This window comes from Lepisosteus oculatus, chromosome 11 (genome assembly GCF_040954835.1).
Source record: "Lepisosteus oculatus isolate fLepOcu1 chromosome 11, fLepOcu1.hap2, whole genome shotgun sequence".
Taxonomy (NCBI): Eukaryota; Metazoa; Chordata; class Actinopteri; order Semionotiformes; family Lepisosteidae; genus Lepisosteus; species Lepisosteus oculatus.
In genome coordinates this window covers 16,110,363-16,137,708 of record NC_090706.1, presented here as the reverse complement: position 1 = coordinate 16,137,708, position 27,346 = coordinate 16,110,363, and the positions used below count along the sequence as shown (strand labels likewise).

General features: G+C 44.4%; 1 long non-coding RNA gene across 1 annotated transcript in view; it reads left to right on the top strand.

Annotated features, from left to right (window-relative positions):
- LOC138241853 (uncharacterized) overlaps positions 1-26,717 on the top strand; it is a 58,602-nt gene extending 31,885 nt beyond the window's left edge. Inside the window, exon 3 of the long non-coding RNA XR_011191118.1 lies at positions 26,558-26,717. This is a non-coding gene — a long non-coding RNA (uncharacterized lncRNA). The remainder of the gene's footprint in view (positions 1-26,557) is intronic.
- The last annotated feature ends 629 nt before the right edge of the window (positions 26,718-27,346 follow it).

The following is a 27,346-nucleotide window of genomic DNA, read 5'->3' as shown; positions in this document are numbered from 1 at the left end:
TTCCATCCCCACTGCTCAGCGAGGGCCTGTGTTTGTGGCTTCTCCTACGGGCTGGCTCTTTTGCATTTGAAACGGCCCCCCCATTGTCCTGCTTAGGGCTGATTGTGCCTCTCGAAGAGGAGCAGGTGTCTCCATCACTGAGAGGCTTTCTGTTGTCAGCCCAGGGGTGCTAGTGCTAGATGGGTAGGCGGAGTGGGTGAGTAGGGAGGGGACATCAGTCTATGGATTTGCACTCTTTACATCAAAAAAGTGGCTTCATAAGCAGTCCTTCCCTCCATTTTTTCCTGCATGGCTTTTCATACTGGATTGTGGCTATCCAGTACTCTGAAGCTGTTCCCATTAAGGGCAGCTTTACTTTAGCACTTGCACCTGCCCCTATCATGAGGGCTATATCTTAGCCACATGCACTTAGCATGTCCCAGATCCACATTTTTTATCTCCCTCAACGATCTGCTAATGTATGGATAATGAAAAAAACATTTTGGGTGATCTAACAAATATCCCTCATAAATTAAATATTCCTTATATGTTGTGGTAGAATAAACTAGAAAATTGTTTGGGATGGCAGAAGCAAGAAGCAAGGATAGCTTGTTCCAGACTCCCACAACTCTTTGGGTAAAGAAATGCCTCATGTTCTCATTCTCAAATGCATCTCCCCTGTTACTCAGACTTTCAGCTGTGTGTGCACCTGCACTTAGTTTCTACTTGTGTACTTATTTAGTGGTTGAGCTTGGAGTAGCCCACTAGACTGACTTTGTCAGTACACTCCAAGATTTTGGATTCTTGTATCAAATCCCCATGCAATTACTAGACTGAGGATATGTGATTTGCACAGATGACTTCGTTTATACAGTATTTACAGCTCCATTTATGTGTATCTCAATTTCCTTGATTGCTGCTTGCCTCCTTTAACAATTCCATTGCCTGCTACTATTTGCCTCCTGGGGGCTGTTGCTGGCTGGTTAATACTAGTGTCTCTGCTCACCAAGCAAAAAGGCTTGTGAGTTATAACCATGCAGAGCAGCCGTCTCTGACAAACAGTGGTGCCCAAACATTACAGCACCTTGACAGGTACAATTATGATTTATCTCAGGTCTTCCTCCCACCAAACTCAATCCATTGTTTCCTGCATTTCCATAATAATATATTATTACCCTTGCTGTGGATATTGTTATTGTGACAGTGATGCCAAGATGTCTTCTGTTACAGCAAATGCTTCAAAGCCCACTGGCTAATAATGCTACCAGCATTTTTATTTAACCTTTGTCACCCATTACTGTTTATAAAAATATAATGATTGGTTGTTTTCGTTTAAAGTTTTGCAACACTATTGCAATCACTGTTTCTGTGCGTAATGGAAGTTTAATTTTACCCTTACACGCGAGTTTATCATATTGCCCCTTTTCTGTGATTTAGAGGAAATGCTCAGAAGGATGGTTCTCCACTGCAGCCTCAGCTCTTGTTGGTGCGTCTCTGCCGGTGACACTGTTCGGTCAGGGGGATCAGGTTAAGCCCGATCTTCATGCCACATTCTTCGAAAGTCACCTTCCTGCGCCGCCTTCCTCCCCCGCGAAGTCTCCGCAGCCCCTCATGTGCGCATTTCGGCTCACGCAACCCCCACCCCCACCCCCACCCCCCCACTCACACTAACCTGAGCTCTCTGTGTGCGACGCCACCTGACTCTATTTATAGCACAGACATGCTGCCTCTGCCAGCATGGTGCTTTGGCAGAAATTCATTTCCCCGTTTATTTATTTATTTCAGTGCTTCTGCTTTAATTCCGTCAAGATCTGTTAATTCTGTTGAGATTTAATCCTGTTGTGCAAGAAGCATCCTTTAGCCTTTGCCACCACAGAAGCTGTGAAATCACGGCTGACATTTCATTTTTGTTTTTGAACCCCTTGCTCCCCCTCTACATCCCTTTTTTCAGTTTTGCGGTTGTTCGGTTTTGGAAAAAAAAAAGTACACCAGCAATACAGAACGGCATTCCTTTTTGTTTGAATTTACCTGTGTTGCTTGGTGCACCCATTCTGCGTGGGTGCAAAGCTCCACGAAGCTATCCCTAACATCTGTAATCCATCATCTTCATCACCTTCTACCTTTTAGTTGAAAACTTGTTGTTTTTTAAAAAGCGTATCCCTTGAATGAACAAGAGCTGGAAGGACAGTTGTTATGCTGGGCTTTGCAGTCGTCTTAAAGCTGACGAAGGCCTGTCGCCCACCGTACTGGCTAGAGTTGTCTGGAGGCTGAAGGAGTTGAGGTGCTCTTCCCCTCCTTGACAAAAGCCTGCTTTGTGTCCTGTAGAGCAATTCTAAATCAGCTTGGAGAACTCAGGAAAGAGTACAAGCCAGAGGTGGCAATTTGGATATTTTGAAAACCATCCAGTCATTTCCTAACGGAACCTAGGACATTTCCAGGGAAATGTGTACTTGTGTTAATGAATACTTCTGTTTGACTATTAGGTCTGATGTCATCCTCGGGGCTGACTTCACAATACCTTTCAGGATATTAGCGTCATGCTGCTTGTAGCCCCCTCTGATCAAGACAAAAGAGACATTGTATAGAACATTCTTTTTAATGCCAAGAATTAGGTTAGTTTCTGTATTTTTTGTTACGTGTTTAGGCATCCTTACCCTTTAGGTAAACACACAGACAGTAATTCTGCCAACGTGTCATTGTCATTTGTTGTGAAGTTTACCTGAGCAATCACAAAGCAATCCGTTTTTTTTATTTATTTTGGTAATATGTATACTACACCTTGCAATTTATCCATACAAATATACACACCATTAGGAATTGTGCAGTTTTGGCTTGGTATAAATATTCAATTTCATTTTTACTGTCTCTGCCAGATCCAGCACGATGCAAAAGGCACCAGGATTAATGTGTGTTCTCCAGCTTGTTCTTGGTGACTTTTCGCACATGAGATATTTTAAGCAAATATCAAAACTGCCCTGTTGCTGTGTCAGGGCCCTGCAGGTGTGTTACATGAGTATGCATCAGGAATTAACATAAGGCAAGTGACCAAGCTCCAACAATCTAGTGTTTATTTCCAAAAGCAGACATGCTTGCGGCAAGCCCGTTATCATCTTAGAAAACAAAGCACTGTTGTTTGCCAAATTGAACCCGTTTGAGTATGGAGTGGGTCTGATTAAAATTCCACAGGGACGTCTGCGCTGTCTTTTCCCCTCTATTTCTTGTCGTTTTTTTTTTCCAAAAGGCAGTTACGGCGCGCGCGCGCACATCAAGCATTTCTCTCTGGTTTTTTTTTTATTTTAATCATTGTTCCTGGCGTTCGGGATGACCTTGTTTAGTTGTTGAATGGAGTGTGTGAGTCAAGCTCTGACTCTCCAGTGCACTGCGCGTGCTACTGCATACTAAACACCTCTCCTTCGCTCCGGCTCTCTCCCCCCCACCCCCTCCCCCTCCCCCTCCCTTTCCCTCACACCCCCTCTCTCAATCTGTTCCTCTCGCAGTTAGCCCCCCCCCTCCCCTGCACTCATCTCACCATCTCTCTTTGCAATTTACAGTCCTGTCTCTATCTGTCTGTCTCTTCCTGTCTCTCTCTCGCTGGCTCTCAGTACTGTAATATGGAGAAATGCTCTTGATCACATTGGGAACAATGAGAATGTGGAAGAGGTAAAAGAGCCATTGCCCAGCACTCTGTGGGATACTCAGCACGACTCTTTGCTTGGGCGTCTGTACCCTAAAAACAGCTGTTTTTAGGTTTTTCTCCAAGTCTCTGCCCTTCCCTTCCTGCACACACTCTCAGGTATTTTTCTGAACACAGTGGGTTTGGACATGAGGAAATCTGCCTCTGATTTAAAGAATTTGAGAATGACCCACTTGTGGCTCAGGGCTTTACATACGCTCATCTAACCCAGGGATTCCTACAGTGTTCTGCACAGAGGACCACTTCTCTGGCTTTTAAACCGGGACCCCTACCAAAACGTGATTTATCTCAAAAGGGTTTTGTTTTAAAAGGTTGCGGTTAAAATAGATAAAGGTCTTCCACTTTGATCATTGTTAAAATAGAATTTTAATTTAAATAACATAACTGACTGTACACTTTATAGCATAATGACAGCAAAATCACATCTCTCTGGCTCCAACAGATTGTGAGATATTGCAATTGAAATGTTAGTTGGTTTGTTGCAGACCTGAAGCACTGACCTTTCATAACCTCTAGACTACTGGTCTACTCTAATATTAATGTAAAATTATAACTAATTAATAATAATAATCATTTCTTGCATTTATATAGCACTTTCATATCAGAGAACACCAAAGCACTTCACTGTAGAAGGGGACCCACTTCATCCACCACTCAAATGCAGCGCCCACCTGAGTAACTCTCTGCAGCCATTCTGCACCAGCAGCCCCACTGCACAGCCAGTCAGGGAGCAGAGGGATATCACTTCAGCAGTTGGATTAAGGGGGGTGTTTATGGAGCTCAGATTGTGCCAGCTGATTCTGAAATTCTGTCAGGACACCAGGTTGAGACCTGGTGGTCTTGGTCTTTAATAACCAAGTACTCGGGACCTTGGTGCAACTTTTCATCTGGAGAACAGCATCTCCTACAGCACAGTGTCTCCTGTCACCTCTTTGGATCAAAATGCATATGGATAAATTAATCAATATTGGAGCAGATGGATGAGCGCCACCTACTGGTCTACTAATGCCCGTTAGGGAGCAGACACCTGATTGTTTTGTAAAGATCTCCTCTCCCATGACTGACCAAGCTCATCTTCTGAGACAGGGCAAGATGGTGCAATTAGAAGGTGGTAAAGCTACTGCCAGTTATGCTGTTAACCCATAAACAAATACAAGTGAAGACTTTAAGACTGAAGCTTTAAAGGGTAGATTGACAAGATTTACAGTATCTAAGCCGGCCTTTCCATCTGCTGTCTGAGGCAAACTGTTACCTCCAATCCAGCTAAATCCTATAGGTCTCTTTTTTATTGGAAATACCTGTAAAGTAATGATCAATTAAGCAAGCGATCTTTTCAGTTAATACAGCTGTGATTCTTGAATTCTGAAAGGCGCTCAGATTTTGGTCCCCAATTACCTACTCAACTAAAAAAAAAAATACTTTAGCAAATCGCCATGCACCCTGACTATAGGCTGCAGGATCCCAACCCTTGAAGTTGAAGATATTGTCCATGATTTATTATAATTAATATAGCACAGACCCATTGTCTGGGGGGGGGGGACCTTCAGTTTGAGGGGAGGAGTTTCCTTTTCCTCTCTGCCGTGCCCACATGGTAGACTGTCGTTACGATGTTGACAGGTATGTAATTCCATTAAGCGCTCTGAGGCTGTAGGAGCCGGAGCTCTCCATGGTCTTGAACTCTGCCTCAGCCTCTGTACCGTATAATGTAGAAGATGGGCACACTTTCAGAATAGTACTTCGGGTGGGTAGCTGCGTCAGCATGCGTAGGCTGCAAAGGAACAAGTAATAGGTTTATTCCATGCTGAAAAAAAGAAGAAAGAGAACACAACGTTTCGGCCGTGGAGCCTTCTTCAGGCGTGTGAAGGTGTGTGTTCACACACCTGAAGAAGGCTCCACGGCCGAAACGTTGTGTTCTCTTTCTTCTTTTTTTCAGCATGGAATAAACCTATTACTTGTTCCTTTGCACACTTTCAGAATGACCTATCAAACTCTGTTTATTATTGGTATCAGTTCTTAAGTTGTCAGAATAATCGAGAGACTAATCATGAACTATGTTTTCGAGTTGTTACCAGCTAGTTCAGCTAGTGCACGGTAGAAGTCACTCTGTTAATTAAAGTGTGAAGTGGTGCACGGAGTCGAGGGACGGTAACACTGGCTTGTTTTCATTTGTTGCAACGTCAGTGTTTTTGTGAAGATATGTTGTTTGTGATTTGTTGTTTCTAAGCCCCACGGAAACGGGGACAAAATACGCCTTGGAGAAGGCTCATTTATGGTGCTGGTAGAAGCGACAATTATTTATATTACTGAAGTTTGGATCACAATACTTCATAGAAAATAACAACAGCGTGTCGCGTATACGTATGACTTAAGGGACTTGCTTATTAGAATTTGGACAGAGGCTCCTGTGAATAGATGCTTTAAACCGCGACATCTGAAGGCTGTATTTCCTGTGGCTCGGACACTGGTTCTCTCACACCCTACACACACGCACGCCTGGAGTCGGAGCTCGCAGTCTGTTGCTTGATGTACCCAGCACTGACACATTTTCTTGTTCGCATCTGAGGCTCCCTGACAGCTATGCAAATGAAACCTGAATATATTCCCAGATATAACCTCGGAAAAGGCATCTCATCGCTATTCATAGACAGCCAAACGCCGTCACCAAAGATGACATGTATATAGCGCTCAGACACAAAAGCCAAAGCTCTATGCATATCATTTCATTTAACCAATTAGCAGATTACTCGTCTCTTTTACTTTTTTTTTCTCCCCTTAATTGACAAAAAGGCATTTCCCCGCAAATCCGATTTACGTCTTGCTCCGCTGTGAACATAAACAATTTTCTGCAGGAGAATTTAAACGGATTTTATTGCGTCTTCCCATTCACTGCTTTTCTTTCTCCTTATTATCCTCTGCTTCCCCCCCATTGTGCATTTCATACGTGCTTGACTTATGTCAGCTTTCATTTGAGTTTCATTTAGATTAACCTACGCGGCCCCCAGCTCCCGACACAGCCCCCTGAACGAAGCGACACGTACGAAGAGAGCTGGCTTTAGCCTTTCAAATCCCTGCTAACCTCTGCGGTCACCTCGACGGCCGTGATCTCGAAGATGCGATTCCTAATATTACTGCAAACAAAACAAAAAAACGCGATTTTAACCAAAAGGGCAGTTCTGAGCCGGGATCTGGGATTGTCCTCATTCAATTGTTGTTGGACTGGAGAAAGAGCACCAATCCCAGTAATTAGCAGTGTTGCCCTTCAGAGCAGTGGGCAGCAGACAAGGGGTTACGTTTATTTAAGGGGATGATGGAGAAGGTCCATTTAAGTCTCTGTACCTGGATTCTCTAGTTTTAGTCCTCAAGATCCATGATTCATCTATTCTTATACAGTAGGTCACCCTGAATCACTTGTTTTTTAAAGATCAGGACCACCTGCTAGACCAATTGATCAATTAGACAAGTAAGCATCACTGGTGCTGGAGGGGCAGTGAATAGAGAAGAAACCTCAGATTTTTTCTCCAATTGGTCTCTAAATTGCGTAATTGAATGCACCTCCTATTTAATTGATCAATGTTACAGCACATTGTTGCAGGTCTTTAGAAATAAGTGATGTGATATGAAGGTTACCTACAAATCCAATGGGACTGTGAGCAAGTCCACAGGGGGCACCTTCTTTCCTCAGTTTCCACATCCTCGCCTCAATTCCTACAACTCTCAGGATCTTTTCCTTCCAGGTGAGAAGCGACTGGGAGACACTGTTCTCACTTTCTAATGTACCCCTGGCTTCTATCAACCTGCAGACGCCTGAGCGAGTCGCTAACAGTAGCACAGCCTCACAATTATCAGCTTTCGATAAAAAAGAAAAGCAAAGCTATTCTCATAACCCCTGCGGTAACCGCTTCAGTATTTTTAATGGCTTTTTTGAGGAAGCGGGTAACTGAAACAACTAATGCCCTCACTGAATACTCAGCACGCATCTGTCTGATGCCATGTGTGCCCGCGACTGCATAACAGAATGTATGAATGTGATTCAAGAAAGCAGCCCAGAGTCTGAAGATTGAGGTGTTTTTTAAGAAATGTAATCCCTTATTTATGTCTTATTTTGCAGGGCTGGTGAAGCTCTGCAGTAATGGTAACTGGTCAGAAATATAACTTGATTGTGCCTTGCATACGACGTTTAGCCATTTCTCGTAGAGGAGGGAAAGGTGATGGTACAGTAGGTCTTCATTTTACAGTAAAACTAAAGCTAATATTTTTCACTTTGTGTGTTAAATAAAGAAAAGAGTTGCTTTAGCTGAAATAAAAGCAGAATGAATCCCCTTCCTTTCCCTGTAGGCATTTCCAGTAGGTATGGAAATACCTCCCTGCATGCAGGTTTCAGTTTACTTCCGGGTCATGCTCATTAATGGTAGGTATGCAGGTGAGCTGTGGAGTGTGAAAAATAAGAAGGTTCATATGTAATCCGGGGGCAGCATAGTGGCGCAGTGGTTATTATTGCTGCCTTGCAGTACTGGAGCCTTGGGTTCAATTCCAGACCCTGGGGTGCTATCTCTGTGGAGTTTGTATTGTATGTACCCCACAATCCAAAGACATACTGGTTAATTGGCTTTTAAGAAAACTGGCCTTGGTGTGACTGAGTGTATCTATGTGTCTGTGTTATTTTGTCTATGTGTGCGTTGCGATGGACTGGCATCCTACTTTGTGTCCATTGCTTCCTGGGCTAGGCTTTGGGCCACCGCGCCTCTGTATTGGCCAAGCGGCTCTGGAAAGTGATGGTGATGTGTAATTCATGTCCTCAAATCGCTTTGGTGGCTGAGCTGCATGTTTACCGTGTCTCAAGGCTGTGTTATTTATTGTTTGAGTCTCCGTGACGAGTATGACCAGTTCACCACAGACCTTTTGATCTGGCAGGGTTCCTTTTTAGTCTGATGGTGAGGTCATAGAAAACTGAAAGAAGATCATGTCTGTGGTTCTAAGAGGGTAATTTCAGGGATGAAGAGGAGAGCCAATTAGGACTGAACACACCAGGCACTTGATTACACAGAGAGACCTGGGGAGTGCTTGAAGTCTACACTAGATAACCTCAGGAAGCAACTCTTTGGGAATTGTGAAGAGTGTCCAATAAGAGTTGGATGGACTGAATAGAATTTTCTTGTTGGTGATCCCTGTGATCCTTGCACAGTTATGTGGTATTGCTTTAATGGCAAACTTTAAAAAAAAATCTAGGTGTTCAGTCACATCTGAGTTTCCGCAGATTGCATGATAAGGTCCATGGTGATTTTAAAGTAGGAGTTCCCCTCTCCAACTGTGCAGAGGTCAAAAGTCGCATGTGGAGCTCCCTGCTGGAAGTCTCACAGGTTCATGAACCACGCTAAAGCTCTCTGTGCCTCTTTAACAAGTTCTAATAAATTCGCTTCACAGGTTTGGGTAAATATAGACGTGATGTGCGAAGGCTTCAGTCTGCATTATATCGCGAACTGTCAGGAGCTGCCGTCGCATGCTGAGAGCGAGAGCGAAAGGCGCGTGCCTTTTTAATTAGGAGGGTTCAACACCGCATCATATCACTGGGAGAAAAATAGAGTTGAAATAATACTTGAACTGCTGAAACCCTCAACATATTTTATTTCAGAAGTGCAAATCCATATCTGTGTTATGAAAAGCCACTGCTTTGTAAGTAGTGCAGCCTGGGCGATTGGGTCTCAAAAGTCTGTACGATTTGTTCTCATTTGTGCAACAATACGACTAATTGCGGGACATCGGGACTGACTGTCTCCTGCTTTCCTGGATTTTCTGGGGGGAGGAGGTAGGGGGTTACTGTCTTTTCTGAGCTTTTGAGTTTAGGAAATTTGTTGTTGTAAAGGTCCCAATTACAAAACTAATTGTAGAGGTAAATTATGGATCTGGGCTCCTTTAAATCTCCCTTCAGGAATTATCTATAACTTGATAGCTTGACCTTGAGAACCTTGTTTTGCACTGTTAAAACCCTGTTTTAGCTGTACACTGTGAGGCATATTACTTCTTCAGTATGCAGCATGAGCATTTATCACAAATCAGGGATAATCAGTGTATGAAGATCTTGCTAAGTCATTTGTTAAAAGTCAGTATTGCATGCTACTGTATATAGAGTATCACTTGCAAGGCCTATTTTAGACATATCTGCCAAATGTGCTTTTATAACTTTATGATGATAAAGAACTAATACATGCTTCAAAATATACAGGCAAAATAAAGCATTGTCTAGTTTTCGTAATTCATATTACTTTAGGTGGAAAATAAATGCTTCATATATGCTTTTTAAGTCCCACGATATATTTGTAACTTTCATAAGTTGCTAATAATTAATAAGTTGCTTCCCCGTTATGAAGATTTAAACCCACTCTAGTAGCAGGAGTGTCTATCAGACAGGAAGTGAGTTTTTTAGGAATATACGGCCTTCCCTTTGTGAGATTGTGTGTGAGCACTGTGCCAACAACCCCCACCCTTGAGACTCTCTGGAGCAAAACAGAAAGGCAACGCTTCTAAGTTATTCATCCCTGGGATTGGGATTCAGGCTGACTAATGCCACAGGGGGTCGGAACACTGTTCCCAGACAAACCCCTGCTGCTCTCCCCGCCACCCAGGAGTTCGTGCCACAAACCTCTGTGGGCTGCTGGTCTCAGCGCCAGGCGACTGCCAAGCCTAGTCGCAGTGAGTGCATGAGTCCAGGGTTAGCGCTTGCTCCTTGGAAAAGGCAAGGGAAAAAAGACAGGAAAATGAGCCAGTCAGGAGAAACTGCCCCCATTTCGCACTGCGGTCCACTGAATCAAGCGTTCCCTCTTCTGCTCTCTTACACCTGCTGTAACATTTCTTTCCAGCTGAGCTACAGTCTCAGTGACATAAACCTACGTTAATGACCTTAAATTGAAGTAGTAACATGATTAATCTGAACTTTTCATTCCTTTTCTCTCTTAAGAGCACTGGATGTTTCTTTTTAACTTCAAATAGTAAGTTCAAATAAGTAACTGAGAGTAGTTACTTAACTGCTACTGACTTAACTGGAAACGAGCAGATGTGGGGTTCCCCAGGTGCCCAAGGACTGAACGCCAGGAAGCTCTGCTCTAGCTCATGGATAACACTTGAGCCATAAAGAACTCTTGGGAAGGGTAATAAAAGTATTATTCCAACCCAAAGCAAGGCAGATGGCAGTCCATCCTGAGGCATGCACAGCCACAGGCACTTGCAGACAATTTAGAGACACCAGTTAAGATGGACAGCATGTCTTTTGTAAGGTTGGAGGCATCTGGGGCAAGCCCTGTTGGGCACAAACACGGGAGGCACCCCAGCTCCAATTCAAACCCGAGACGCGAGAGCTGTGCGTTCCAAGTAAAAAGTTCAAATGGGAGTCGAGCAATCTGATGTCCCAGCAGGCACTTAGGTTTTGCTCCGGTGTTACTTTTTCAGGCTGCACCCCCTGAAATGTTTCTCAGGGTTTACACCGCAAATGAGAGATCACTCGCAACCCCTTTGATTCCGGGAGTGAGCTCATTTTCCGATACATTTGCTGTACCTCAGTTATGTGATGAGACTCCGGGGAATCTTTGAAGTGCACGGGGGGACAGCGATGGCGCTGGAGGGAGACGGTGGGGGTTGATCTTGTGGGAACTCTTGCAGGAGTAGTGTTTTGAAATATCTTATTTCATCCTATGTTCAGATTTGTGTTGGATGTATTTGGAGTACAGGAAGATTCTACAGATGTGACAATATACAGATATTTTCACAGGGGATTTTTCTTTAAGAAGTCTCAAAAAAAATGTCTGGGCTCTACGGATTCTGCCAGCTCTGCCTTCGGATGGATGATCGCCAGGCTGCAGCCATGTGATTTCTGTAAAAAATTTAACCTCTTGCAGCTTTCAGAGACAAACTGCTGTATGCAGAATAATTGTAAGGAACACGTTACGATGGGAGTTATACAGTAGCTCTTTTTCAGATTCACTTAAGCAAATGGTCTCTAAATGCAAAATTAAATCTTCTCTGTTTTTGCACAGTCACTTTTAATGGAGGTGCTGTTTTGCCCTGTAAAGCTCAAATTAAAAATAGGTGCCAGTCCCAATCCTGAAGAGCTTCTGTGGCTTTCCAATTGTCACACATTTTTATTTTAAAGAAATGCGTTATTACACCAAACACAGCAAAAAGTGTTTTGTTTAGAGTTGCAGTTTCTTTGTGCAAACAGTAATAATGTTCTTAACAGCCTTTGTTCTTTGCCCCCTTCGTTCAGACAGCTGCAAAAATAGAGACACCTTAATTAAATTTTAATCCCAACCTGTCTGTCTGTGTGTGTATGTGTGTGTGTGTCTCTCTCTCCGCCGGGACCTCCAGAAGCACTTAGTGTGCTTCTGTGCTTTAGAGAGTGCTTCCACTCCTCCATCGTCTTGCTAAAACATTCATTTACAGTCGGTGATTATTCTGCCCCCCCATCAAAACAAGAAATGGGGTTCTATTTCCACTTCCTGTTCTCTTTCCATCAGTGCCCCCCCTTCACTGCTTCTGGGGTTTTCTTGTGTGGCACTGAGCTTGCACCCCTCGATTTCCATTCTGACAAAGAGCGCCACGCCCGAGTGGCTGATGTTTTGCACAGTCAGCAGTGACAGCCTCCTGTCCCCATTCAAACTTGTAAACTCATAGAAGTTTGCACATGATGCCAAATTAGGAGGATTCACAAACACTGTAGATGCAGCAATTGAAGTTCAGACAGATATGGATAAAATTCAAGACTGGACACACCCCTGAAAGATCAGCATTAATATAGACAAGTGCAGGGTTCTGTGCATTGCACGCAACACAGGTTGCAAAAACATTGACTATAAATGCAAAATGGGAAACACTGAGCTCATGGAAAAGACTTTGATGAAGTTAATGTTGTCACATGATGTACATCCTCTAGTAAGGCCACAATTAGAATATTGTGAACAGTTTTGGTCATCACATTTTAGAAAAGAAATGCTGCCCTGGAATTAATCCAGAGCTTGCAGCGGCATCCTGGGGCTGAAGGGAATGCCCTACACTGAGAGGCAGAAGGAACCAAACCTTTTAGTCTTAAACAGAAAAGATTGCAAGGAGACTTGATAGAAGTATTCAAAATCCTTAAAGGCAGTGACAAAATAAAGCCAGTGGACTTGTTGAGAATAAACAGTGAGACATGAACACCTGGGCACGATTGGAGACTATGGGGAAGTGTATTTAAAACTGAGATCAGGAGACAGTTCTTTACCCAAAGGACTGTGAGAGTATAGGTACCCAGTCATGTCGTTGAAGCTGATCCCTCCCCTCGTTTGCGACCATTCTTGTGTATAGCCTTGACAGCTACAGGGCTTTTTTAACAAACAATGAAAAGAGAGAAAAGGTGTAACATTATAAATGCTAGATGGGAAAATATTCAATCATTGTGCAAGCCTTGATGACAGTTTAAACAAGCACCAGCGAAGAGCTGCACATGTAGACTTTAGGCCTTATTCCAGGTTAGCCATTTGAGCAGCATTTGAGGCAGGAGCTTGAGTGGTTACCAGTGTCCCAGTGTGAATGCATTTTGAACTAACAGCGAGTCTGGAGAAAGTAGTAATACGGGTCTAACAAAACAAAAAGTGAAGTTGAAAAACAAAAGTGGCATTGAATTCCTTAAAAACGGTACCTCCTAAAAAAGTGCTCAAGGGTAATAAAATAAAAGTGTGGGTCTGGGTTTGGCCTACAATTAGAGATTTTTGTTTGTATTATTGTCGCACAATTTGGATTTTTCTCCATGCTGTCTCCACCCCTAAATCTCAAAGTATGCCATCTACACAGAGGCATGTGGCTTTTCATAACTGGACATGTGTCTGGAAAGGAAAAGTTGACTCTCAAGGCCCAAAAAATGTCATCGCATAGAGACAGTCTGAAAAGGTGAAGGTGAAGGTGCAATAAGCAAAACCGTCTAGTGTCACTTATTAATCTAGTATTCATGGTAGACATTTTAACCCAGGAGGCTGTGATGACACACGGATATTGCAAAGAACAGTCCAATCAATGTAATACAGTAGCTCAGAGTTTTGCACAGCATGTGTGAATACTGTGTATAAATCTCTGTTCTTAATGCAATCGTCCTTAATGCTTGTCTCTCCCATCCCACACTCCTGAGACACCGCTCCTTTACATCCTGAAATCCGAGCGTGCGGAAAGCGATTTCCCGTGGAGCAGGCGGAGTCGGATTTTATTAACACTGCATGGAGAGGAAAAGGAAAAGCAACAGGATTTGCTCTTTCCTTCACAGGCCTGCTTGAGCTCAGCCCTTCAAAGAGCGGTCCCCTCGCCCCTTCCCCACCCCTCCTCCTTTCTCCTTCTCGCCTTCTGTCCAGCCTGCCCTCGCTGTCTTAAAGGCGCAATCTGCTTCGGTGTGGAGCTGTGCACAAAGCACACCCACCTTCGCCCAGCCTCCTCTTCCTGCTGGCAGCTGTCTTTCTGCTTTTGTTAACAAGAACTGGTCAAGTAGAGCGTGCGGACGACCTGGGCTTTTTTGTTTCCTCTGGAGGATCAGGGCCAGAGCTCTTGTTCCACAAGTGTGCTTGTGTCAGACGTTCACAAAGTACTATATCCTGTTTCTCCATTGGTATCAAAACACCGCAAACAAAGGACAATAAAAATGGCCTCTTTCTCTTCATCGTGCTGCTGCTGAAATTAAGACCTCTGATTGGCAGCAAAGGACTTCCTAGTGCCATAACGTACAACAGGGGTGTCAGACTCAATTGCTGGAGGGTCAGGTGTCTTCTGGTTTTTGTTCTGAACCACTATGGTCAATTAAACTTTTAAAATCCATCCATTTTCTAACCATTCCTTCCAGTTCAAGGCTGCAGGGGAGCTGGATCTTATCCTGGCAAGTAACGGGTGCAAAGCAGACTCATCACAGGGCAGACAGACTCAGACACAGACATGCACACACTCACACCAGGGCCAGTTTTCCCAGAAGCCAGTTAACCTACCGGTATCTTTGAACTGTGGGAGGAAACTGGGGCACCCAGAGCAAACTCAAACAAACACGAGTAGAACATACAAACTCTACCCAGACAGCACCCCAGGACCTGAACCCAGGGCAACAGCACCGTAAGGCAGCAATGCTAATCACTGCTGTGCCGCCTATACTTTTAAAATAATTAAGCCAATTATTTTCTTTGTTAGAAATATATAGGATGCTTCCAAAGGTATTTTACCATTTATTGCTCAAAAGAATACTTGATTAAAGGTACAGTTCTTTAGAACCAGATTCTGAAGCCTTAAATAGTTACCTATACAGAAGAGCACTTCAGAGTCTGGTTAGAAGTATTATAATTATGCAGTTAATTGAGTAATTAGAGCAATTATGTAACTGAGAGCTGAGGTGGAACAAAAATGTCCCTCCAGGAACTGATTTTGAGACCTCTGTCCTGCAATAACATCAAATCTGACCCTTCTGTTGGATTTGTTTTAAAAAAGCTGTAGGGCCGTCTTCTACATTCTGAGGATAAACAGAAAAAGAGCTGCAAGGGTGGGCCTGGGTTTGGCCGACAATTAGAGACTTTTGTTTTGCATTTTTGCACAAATTCTCTCTGTACCTTCTCCATCCTTTTAAAGTCTGTCCCAACACAGAAGCATATGGTAGCTGGACGTGGATCTGGAAAGGAGAGGCTGATTGTCAGATTGACTGTGCATCAAGAACACAGGAATGTGTCGCCATTCTCATGCAGACCAGTGAGTTGATTACCAGTGCTCAGAGCCTCACACCCCAGTCTACCTGGCAGCACATGGCCTGCCTAAGATAGCGATAACTTCTTGCCTTTCCTTCTCATCCACAGTTTCAGGCTTGCACAAAATTAGAGGTCTCCAACCTTGGTCCTGTTAGAGCCTCAATCCAGTTATAAGTGATTTGTTCTTAAATAATGGCAACTCCTGAAAGATGTTGATGAGTTAAGCACGTGATCTGTTCAATTAAGTGAATCCTGGTCCTTGAGGGCTGAAGACAACTTTGATTTAACTCCTAAGTCATTACTTTAATCACCTGTTTAATTTATCACATTGGAATTGGTCTGTATCTTTAGACATTGGTGACTTGATTGTTGCTTACAAAGCCCACAGGATTTTGGCTCACCAAGAACAGGACTGGAGATCAGGGTTAGTTACTGTACATGGCTACATACAGTACACAAGTCAAACAACCCCTCTGCCTTGTCTCATTTCATCGACTCACTCCCACAGGCATCCTTCTTTGGCCCAATGTATCTTTAATCTTTAATTAGTCAATTCTCAGTTAATATGATGTCTTTACCCGAGATGACTTAAAATTTCAAACACTGAATTAAACCTCTGCTCATAATGCATGATAACATGACTAGGAGACCAGCAGAAAGGGAGGGAGAGAGATGGGTTGCCAGATGAACCGTATAGGTTGGTGCATTGGCTGTTTCGTGCTCCATCAATTCGATCTCTATTGATTCTCGTTTGTGGGGGTGCGAGGTGTTGGAGAAAAAGCTGGGGACTGGGGGGGGTTGGGGAGGTTAGCGTGAAGTGAAAGTATTGATTATTTGCTCTTAAGCTGCTTGTCTCCTTCACCCCGTGCAAGGGAGAATTTGCTTACTATGTAGACCTTACAGTTCGGTGCTTGCTGGCCTTCCCCCACTTGATGAGGCTATGCCATTTAATGTTTAAATATGAAAACAGCTGGCCATAGCAGATAAGATACAACACCAAGCATGAAAGGGAGTTGGCACATACCCATTTGTGACTGACAGCTTGGCATTGTGGGTTGTGCAGGTCTGGATCATCCTGCTGGAGACAGTGTTTAGAAGTGCTGTGTAAAAAAACATTTCGACATGACAAAAAGCCACAGTGCATGCTGGGAATTCCTTTAATGTCAAGTTGGGTCTAGTATCTGTGTTGTGCCCCTTTATTAGGTTAGAGAACCTAAAAGATCACCCATCTGCATTATTTGAGACCTACACTGGTGTCCAGCACTAAAATTGTGTTGTATGGAAGTACATTGAAATCTCTTTAGATTTTCCCTTTGAAAACTTGATAGTCTTCATCTGCCACAGCCAACCTATACAGTCCCTATCAATTCTCTCCATGTGCCACACGTACTGCCAGAGGCTTGGATGGGCTGAGGAAAGAGGCATTTATCACACAGCCCCTCCGATGGGATTGAGATGTGACAAATTGGGCACCTCAGGAAAGGCAGGCGGCTTCAGAGCTTTGAGGCTGCGTTTGCCACAATAAAATATTTACTAGACGGTGTAGGACAAGCAGAGCACAGGGAGGGTGGCAACAATGAAGGGCTGCGTGTCTCTCTGCAGTTCAGCTTTCAGCTGTGAAACACAACGAGGAGATGACTGAGGAGGAAGGAGTCATCTCCGGGTCTTCTGATATCCCGGCCCTTCCTCTGCTCTCCTCTCCCCTCTGTTCTTGTCTATCCATCTCGGAGGGCTCTGTAATGGAAGCCTAAATCAATAGTACATTAAGCTCTCAGGAAGCTGGGCTCTATTAAAAATTAATATCCTTGATCGTGCTTAACGCCAGCCAGGAGCTGAGAGGAGAAACTGGGACAGAAACTTCTGGGAACTCGGCTTTTTTTGTATTTAATTATGACTATTATCAGTATCATCACTGTAATATCATCTGGAGATGTTGCAGTAGAAGGGATTATCTGCCTGCGAAGGGTATGTGAGTGTGTGTTTTGCTCAGCAAGGGCAGCTGAGCTATTATTGCTTTACAGTTGCAGTATTTTAAAAAAAACCTTATATCATTCGATGCCAAGTGTGTTTAAAAATTAGTGATGCGTTTGCAAACAGTCAAACAACACCGTAGACTATCTGTGCTTTATTTGCTGCATTGGAACCTCATTAATACATGCTTCGAAATTAGTCTAAACAGTGTGTGTGCAGCACTGTTTTCTTTCTTTGTCTAAACGTGCTTTTTTCAACGCAGACAAACATGAGCACATACAAATTGAAAAAGATTGGAAAGAGGTACGAAGTAGTCTAGAGAACTCCTAGAGTTATCTAGAGAGAATGAATGTGTGATTGTCAGATTTGTTTATTACATCATCAGAAGAGGTGGTAGTCTTCACTCTGTTCACAAGTGTGCCTGATATCCAACTATTCGACATGAGAGCCTAAATTAAGATGACATATGGGATGCCCCCACCTTCCTCCTCAATGCAGAAGTGGCACAAAATTCCATTAGCTCATTTCACCCCCACCCCATGTCCTCCTCATCCCAAATCCCCAGCTCTGTCTTCTGTACACCAACAGATGTGCTGATCAAAGGTCAGGCCCCAGAAGAAATGTCAGTTTAGACAGTCTATTCTTTCCTATTGATTTTGTATCAGTCCTGATGCCACTGGGTGTAAGCTGGGAGTGAGCGCTCTGCATACTGATAATTGCTCTTTCCCTGCTGCTGCAGCACAAAGTGTGCCTTTGCCCCACCATCCCCAGCACTTCTCTGTGGACGTCAGACCATTAAACACCAAGTGAACCTTTTCCCACTCTGCAAACACACTGCCGGGGGAGCCGCAGAGCCTGGATAAGCTATCTGTTTCAGCTCCTGTTTGGTAGTGTGAGGTTTTGGGGAGCAGTTTTCATTTTTTAACTTCCTCTTCTTTAGGCATGTGTCTTTTTGAGAAACCAAGGATGCACCAAGCCTCATGCAACGGCGTGCTGCCAAAATGCTTGATATGATTAGAGGCTATTTATGCTTAATGTCTATGAGCACTCAGCCCACAACATCTGATACATGACTGCCTAACCTGCAAATGAGCAAGAAAAATCCTACCTCTGGCATAACATTTGAGCCACTAGAAAATGGGAGCAACAATAACAAATTTGCATTCTTTGTTTTTAATCTGAATGCTTAGAATTCTGTGAAGAGTTGTGGAAAATCAAATACAGTCAAAGAGAAACAGACTCGAAAAAAATTCAGCAGATTCTGCAGAACACATATTTGAAAAGTGCCAAGATCTTTTCAAATACAGTACAAAGCCTTACATGCACTGTCCCGAAGCGTTAATTATAGATGTGACCCACTGTTACAGGAGAGCAAGTTCTTACGAAATTAAAATGTCTTGTCCTGCCTTCAGCTTTTAAAAGATTGGCCAGGGACTGGGGAAAGAGTTCTGGGGTGGGGGTGGATTTCCTTATTCTAGTTAAATTAAGCAGATTTTCACATTAATGGGACAGACATGATCTCAGACTGCTCTCGCCACCCCTGTTGTGTCAGGACAAATTCCATTAACTCAGCAACAGCTGGCCAGCGACAGATGCGGCCTAATGCAGGCCTAAAAGCCTGCTGCTCTCCTGCTGTGGCAGCCCTGTCATTCAGCTCCCTGGAGGGGGGAGGTGGAGAAGGGGAGTGGGGTTAAAGGTGAAAGAAAATAAGCTTTAGGAACTGCAACACGCTGATGCTTCGGACAACTCAGCTTATCATCTGTGCAAAAGGAGAATCACTGGGCAGCTGAGATAGTATTCTCTAGGAACCTCAGCTACAGATAATTGCTGTCTCATGTAATGAGTTTTAGTCAGGCTGTGAGATGCAGCTGAATGTCTTATTTGAAAGCAAAGGGCTCCATGCTATTTCAGTGGTCTTCAGTACCATAACTGTTGATACCCCATTAATAAACTAATACATCCTTATCTTCTAAAATATTGAGATATGGAAGCGATTTGTATACCTTTAAATTCAGATTTAATTATAATAATATTTGATGAGTAGTTCTTATCATGTATTTAGGACAGTTAAATATGATGTATAAAACATTCAATATGACTTAACTTAATCACCTTCAACTTCTCAAACTAATTTATTATATATTTTAAAATATTTAAACATTTCACATTTTAATTTCAAACTGTTTGATTGCTTTTTTATTTTTATGTTAATTTTGAGCAGACAGTGGCTTTGAAAGTAAATGCATGGTATTTGCTAGGCAGAGATTTAAAATAGAATCGACTGTGCTCATTTACTGGATTAATTTCCCCAAATGTTCCAAGTTTAAACTGAATCAAAATTCATAAAGCAGAAAGCATGGTCAATGATGAATAAGCAGTCATGTTGGCAATGTTTGCAAGCATAAATCAACAAGTTTTGTTTTCCTTAGTCTTCAGAAAGCCTTAGAAATATTAAATCCTATAGAAAACAGGACACTGATCCCAATTTTGTGTTTTTTCCAATTTTTTGCAAATGTTTTTCCGTTTTCTGTGAGAATAGGAAACCAGCTTGTGACTGATCACATCTCCGCAAGCCTCTCGTTATTTTTTGCGATTCCGAAACCACACTCGGAAAAGGTCGCGCTCTCCTCTCCCGTTGGGGCCAGCAGGGCGTTGGGCATGGTTCCTGTCCACTGGGCAGGCAGGTGGGTACGAGGAGCAGCTGGGCTGCACCGTCTGCTTTTAAATTAGCCAGGCTGGGCTGTGATTAGCCTTCTGAATGTGGCAGAGCAGGAGGAGGAGAGGAGAGGGTGGGGGAGCGGGCAGCCTTTGTCTCCTAAAAACCAGATTCCCTGTCCCATCTGGTATTTGAAGAGGGTAGTGATGGGAGGTTAGGAGAGGCAGGGTTTAGGGTTTACTGAGGGGGGCCAGGCGTGAGTGGATAAGGTGAAGTGTCAGAAATCTTTGCGCAAAGCGGATTTGTGTGCAATCAAGGCCGCCCTTCTCCGTTTTTTTTTTCTTCTCCCTCTTTTTGTCTTGTTCCTCCTAACATGATTAAAGACGATTACAGGGAGGTGGTAGTGGGGGACCTGCGAGGTGGTGTTGTGCAGTAAGACAATAACTCGCGCTGCTCTGCTTACACGCTGTGGCTGCTCTCTCCTCCTCTCTCTCATTCTCTGCCAAACAATAAGGAGAAGTGCGATGGGGGCAGGGAGGTGTGAGAGGCAACAAAAGCCAGCAGTGTGAATGAAGAAAGCTCGCGGGCACAAACCCACACAGCCGGTTGGCCTCTCTCCCTGGCCTGAAATAATCATTTGAAAAAAAAGAAAGAATAAAACATAAACAGAAGCCCTGAAATAAATAAAAAAAGCATGCACACAAAGGCTTCGAGGGGGTGTAGCTGGCTACGAGGCAGAGATTATCCACCAGCCTGTTTCATTCTCTGCAGTCACAACATGCACATGCCAAGGGGCAGCGGCTGTCTGGGAAGAATGGGGGTGGGGGAGGGGCCGGTCACAGATCCTCTTCCTTCTCGCCGCACCTTGGCCAGTCTGTTGCGCTGCTCCCAGCTCCGGCGTGGCCCTTCACAAAACGCCATTGGAGAGAGAGAGGGCGAGGAGGTCTCTTGAGGACCTGGCAGTCTGTCTGCCGTTGTGCCAGCTGAGGAATACAAGAGCTCGGGGGAAAGGCAGACAGGAAAGTGGGATCCATTTGGGATCAATGTTGATCCACGTCAATACGCACATTTGTGCCTCATGGAAACTTGTTTTTTGCCACCCTAGGAATTTTCAAATGCAGTTTTGGAATTCCCCAAAGGTTTTCTGCATTGCCTTTCAGGTGGCATGTCTTGGGCAAGACTGAGATGGGGGGAAGTCGAGGGCAACAGTCGCCATGAGTTCTAAGCTTGAACATGAACAAAGTTCATTACAATAGAGTGTAATTAATATTAATATCCATAAGTTGTCAACCATGCTTTAATTGTAGAAGTACATTTAAGTTTTTTTTTCTTTAGTATTATGCTGGTGAATTTTAATTAGGTGCACATAGCATGTCTTAGTAAATGATTATTGATTTGTAACCCAAAATGGTCAAGATTGTCACGCCCTCTGCAGCCAGAGGGCACTCCTACTCTGTCCTGTTCCTAGTTTCCTGTTTTTTGCTGTCCTTCCGGTGTCTCTCTCTGGAGCTATATATTTCCGGGCCACTCATTCCCCTTCGCTCAGCATTGACGTTCGGATGTCCTGAGACCCGCCTAGCACCAGGTCGCCGCTCCGTCCATGGCCTGATGGCTTAGGTTTTTAAACGGCAATTCCTGAACAGCTGAGCCCGGGCTAAGCCCCGTCTTGCCGCTACATATAGGGTCTATTTTCGCTCCCCTGCCATTCCACGGTTCTTCCTTTCCGACATCCGTGACAAAGATAAAACTAGGCTGAAGTCGCTCAAGTAGGGAGCTGCGTCAGCACGCGTAGGCTGCAAAGGCACAGGTAACGGGTTCATTCCATGCTGAAAAGAACAGAGAGAAAACACAACGTTTCAGCTATGAAACCTTCTTCAGGTGTGAGAAAGACTGGGCTGACGGCAAAGATTAAATAGCACAGAAGAACAAAAGCTGGGAGAGGGAAGGAGGCGGGAGAAGGGAGAGGCAGAGAGGCCACTCAGGAAGTGCAAAGTGAAGGGGGGTGAAGAAAGGTGTGAAGTCAAAACCTGCTTGAGAATAGAGAAGATTACACGAAAATAAGTCTGTCGTTGAGAGAAGGGGGAAGGTGTGAGCCTAGTTTCAGGATGAGTTTCGTTTCTGTTGTCTTTCTGCTATGGGTGTTGAGAAACCCTTCTTTGAGAACAGAGACAGAGAGATCAGTGTGATCATCGTCGAGGTGAAATGAGAAACTATGGGCTTGGAGAAATCTTTCATCTTCACAGCCCTAACATGTTCTCTGAAGTGGTCTCCTAGTCTCCTCCGGTTTCCCCAACATAGATAGTTGGGCATCAAGATAAAACTATTCGGTTTTCCTGTTGATTTCCATATGTTCTGGTGTATTTCAGACGAAAAACAATTCAACAGTTCAAGAATTGAGGGTGCCAGTCAGCGTTCTGGACAGAGATCAGAGTGGGGGTGACGCTCACCCGGCTGGTGTTTGCGTGCTGCCCCGTCACCAGGTTTTCATGCTCAGAAGAGCACAGTTGCTGTCTTTTCACATGCCCTCTCAACCCCCGCTGCCACCACCAGCCCCACCACCCGATCAATATCTCATTTCTCCAGCAAGCCATTTTCAGCAAAAATAAAATCCATTGACTTTTCTTTCCCTTCCAACAGCAGACCTGAAAAATCAATAGCATCTCTTAAAGCCAAGGCACAGCAGCCAGACAGGCTTCTCTGGATGTCAGACAGTGGCTCAGCAGTGGGGGAACCCACAGAGGCCCAGCTGGCCTAGTGTCTTACTCTGGCACCCCAATAAGGAGCTGGGCTGGCTGGCGACAGGGACTGTGATGAAGGCAGCTGCATGCTCATGGAGCAATAAGAATAAAGACCAATAGACGTTGGACACAAAGCAGAGAGCAAACATGAGTAGCAAGGCAATAAGCATGTGCTTTTGATTGATGCTGTTCACATTGGATACCAGACCACAGCTGATGCTGAAACAGAACAGATTCAGTGCAAAACAAGTGTAAAAACCTCGGTCTGGTTTTGCAAACTCTTCCGCAAGAAAACAAGGGAACTGATTAATCAGGCAATATCCATTATTATTAAGGTGATGAATTACAATTTTTCCAATCAGAGGACATACAGTAAGCAGAAGTGCGTTTAAAACGGACAAGAGGAGGCATGTTCGACGCAAAGGGTTGTGGAAGAAGGGAACAAACTACCCAGGCACGTTGTCAGAGCTAATAATGAAGATGGCTTGTCTTTGTCAACAGCCTCCAGAGCCCCAAGCTTAAACACCCAGGAGTTCTCAACTATTTGCATTGTGTCACCAAAATGGCTTGGAATTTTGCCAGCCACCCAGGTTGATTTATGTTGAATCTACAAACACACACATGTAACAAATACTGTTACCGTATCTGTGGCCAGTAGCTGCAGGAGTTTGCCTGTTCAGTTCTCTCCTGTGCTATATTATAATTGCTAGTCCCAGAACTGTAGCTTCAGAGGTTAACCTACTGCGTGGGCAGCTGTAATTCAGTCTGCCTTGTGTGTTCGGAGAAAGTGAGAAGGAAAAGGAAAAAAAAACCTAGATTGCTCATCAAGAATGGGGGATGTACATCACAGGCTCAGTGCTGCATGAAGGGCTATCTCGGCAGGCAGGCAGGTGGGGGCAGAGCAGCGAGCTGCGGCGGACCCTGACGCAGGGGAAGGGAGATAGGAGCTGACAGCTCTCTGGAGCGGGCAGGCCGACCCTGGGACCTCCCCAGAGTCTGAGCCCAGACCTCTGGCCTTTTCCTCCGTCGCACACACGCACTCTGGGGGTGGCTGGAAAATCTGGGAGAGAAGGAGCTGGCAAGTCGTCCTCTTCCAGATCGGAATAGAGGGAGATCATAAAAACGTAAAGCAGCAGGTGTTTCTGGTGTAAAGAGTGAAAAAATGATTAAAAAGAGGAACAGGAATAACAGTATGGTTTGTGAAAAGTGTGTGCAGCTGGAGCTGGGCTGGGGGAAAATGGCACCCTGGGCAGACTAGGACCACCCCCTGCTGCCAGGCGCATGACACCTGACCACCTGCCCCCGCTGCCAGGCATGTGTCGGAGCAGCAGGTAATGACCGCTCTGTGAGGACCTGTAATACTGGTAATCCTGGCTCGTGATCTGGAGAAAAGGCAGTTCTCTAGTTCAGAATGTGAGATCTCCTAAACAGAGTTTCCCCCCCCTGCAGTGTTTCCACAGTTGCACTCTTCTCTTCTCAGCCAGGCTTTTCATCTGATGTAGAAAACCCCGTGATCCAAAGAAGGCACCTGTGACTTCGGCCTCGCAGGGAGTCGTGTAACTTGTCCCGGACTCCCACAATCCTCTGGGTACAGGCAAACCTCCTGATTTCGGTTTTTAAAGTCCTTACCATGTTGTTTCCACTTGTGCCCTCCGGTTCGTATCGTCATCGTCCACCACTGCAGCTGCTGAGGGAGGGAGAGGGGTGATCCGACGTAAATCTGTAACACGGAGGAAGTCTTTTTTAGTCTTTAAGTGTACAGAGATAAACTTGAGTGTGTCTTAGTGTACAGAGTGTGTTGGCGTCCTGTCCTGTGGGCTAACCTGCTTTAGCTTTAGCTTGACTGATTGGAAGGGGGCAGTTTTTATTACTCTAGAGATAATGGAGTAGTGGGAGGGAAACAATAATTATATTCGAGTATACATCTGCACTGAATGGCTGCAATGGTACTGCTGATGCATTAGACCCTAAGGGTAGCTCTTATAGTGCCTGAGGACTTAAAAAAAACTTGAAACATTGCTTATTTTCAAAATTTTCCTCCTTTTGAGTGCTCTTTTCATTTCTAAAAAAAATTCTCACTAGCTTCCAAGCCTTCTGTCATTAACCTGCTGCTATTAAATCAAGTGTCTTCTCACAGGGAGCCACAAATTGCTCGCTCTGTTCATGAGCAGGTGAAGAGGCCTGTGTGTGTTTATGTGTGTGGGCATGGATTACTATCAATGTGGGAACACATTTTTCATAACTCCTGACAGATAGACAATCTGGTAACATTCAAAAAGCACGCGTATCTCATCTTCCCTTAAATATGAATGTGTCTGGTCTGGCTTGACCGTGTGTGGAACTTCATTTTGGTGGAGGATATGGGAATGTCTTCAGTATTTCTCTCTCCTCCCTCACAGTTACACAAAGCAATCACCTCTCTTTATCCCAGGCTTGCCTGCAAAAATGAATGAGGCACCGAGAGCTTCGACACTCCCTGTTCCTTTCTTTGATTTTTTTTCATTCCAAAACCATTTATACCCACAAATCACTAATTCCGTTTCTTTCTCAGCTCCGTCGATTTGGTTTTCTTTTTATTTCCTTGTCTTCGCTCCCCCCCTTCCTCCTCTTTTCCTCCCTTTTTTGTAAAACGGCTTTCTTTTTCTCTCCGTCTCAGAGCGAGCCCCTTGCTTCCAGCCTGCTCTGCCTGCTCCTGTGTTCGGAATTTTTATTGTTTCGCCCGGAGGTGGCTCCTCTTTGTGTGAAGCCTCGCGACGGAGTTGGTGGTGCCGTCTGCGTTTTCCCTCTTGTGTCGTGCCATTTGTTCTGTGTCAGTCTGTTACTGTTACTGTTCCAGATTAGCTGCTGCAGACGTCGGCTATTAACAGCCAAAAATTCTAGTGTGTGTACGAGGTGACGGGCCTGACACAGACCAGTCAAGATCATAGTAATAATGATCATCCCCGTGATCATCTAGCAAACGTTACTTTCTAAAAGAGAGCCCAGTGCCAGCTATCCTTGAACGACAAAGTGACTTGCAACACAACCTGGCTTTTTATGGCTTTCTGAGAGAGGAAAAGCAAAAATGCAAGTTCAAGACTGTTTGTGCACTGCTGGACCACCTAGACTCCTTGCCGTTCTACTAACAATGTTCTGAAGACCTTCACTGTGCCCGGACCTGTGTGTGACAGAGAAATGCTTCCACGATACATTTCCTCTCAGGCATCAATTACTATGGGCAGAGAGAACTTAGTGGCCTACAAAGAATGGCTACAGAAATGTACTGATGGCATGAGAAATAAAGGTGATATGAAATACTCTGCCATTTGACAGCATTGTAGCAGAACCGAGCTCCGAATACTGCTTATGAGTGGTTTTAGTGGTTTCAGGTTTTTTATAATACCATGGCATGACTAAGCAGGTCAGGTCCTTTGGAGTCAGAAAGTCCTCTGACTTCCACTGCTTACACATTCTAATATGTAGACAAAGGCCTGTCCTATTATATAAGGGTTTCAACTTGGCCTCAGGTCAGCTAGAGACTTAGAGAATGGACAAGCTGTGCATATTGACTCTAAACTGAAACAGAATGATTTGTAATGTGATTAGATCATTTGAGACTTCCACCTGTCAGATGGTCTGAAAAGCTGACCAGAGCTCTTGTGAATCAGGGAGACATGTTCATTAACACAATGAGAACTAGTGCAGATTTTTATTGTTATAACACGGTTGTATTGGGCTGCCAAAGGATTATTTAGCAACAACCATTTATCAGTGAGTTAAGGATTAATTTACATGTTAATTTCCTCCATTACAGAGGGAAGATGAAAGACGCTTTGTGTCACACAGCGATGCTGGGCCTCACTCATCATGTAGGGCCTGACTCATATGCTGTCCAGAGAGCAAGCTGCAGCGGTCAGGGAAAACCCTGCTGTAGCTGGAAGTGGAGCTCCATTCAGCAGGACAGGGCTCTGTATGCATTTGTAAGTGTGCAACTTTCTAATATGTTTTTTTTAAACCAATTGAAACACCTCTTCTATTGAAAAGGGGCTGAGGGCCACCAGACAGTAATGGCGATAATGACAGAATTACCCATGTTGTTATTGCCCTGTGTTAGTCAAAGCAATCAAGGGGAACGTCTAATCATAATGGGAGCCGCAGTATCTGTGCCAGTGCAGCTGGGAGGTTGGCGTGTGCGTGTCAGGTTGAGCTGAAGGGTCCTCATATGTATTTATATATCCTGGGTGCGTGTGTGTATACAGTATGTGTGTGTGTGTGCTTTCAAGCCCTGCTCTTGATGAGCGGCTCAAGCTTTTTTTTTTCTGTGCCATTGATTGAATGGCGTTTGGAGAGCCGATAATGAAAGCCTCCCTCATTATTTACTCCAGCGCTATTCTACCTGGCCGCCGAGAGAGGCTAATTGTGCCGGGGAAAAAAATGCATAAAAAAAAGGCGAGCCAGAAAGCTTCAGAACCCAACAATGGGCCCCAGCATGTTAATTAGAGGCACCGGCGGAAGAACGATAGCTCTCCCAATTAAGCACTTGACATCGCATGGCATTGTAGCCAGACGAGGGCCGAAACAGGCTGCACACAGGCCTCTGTCT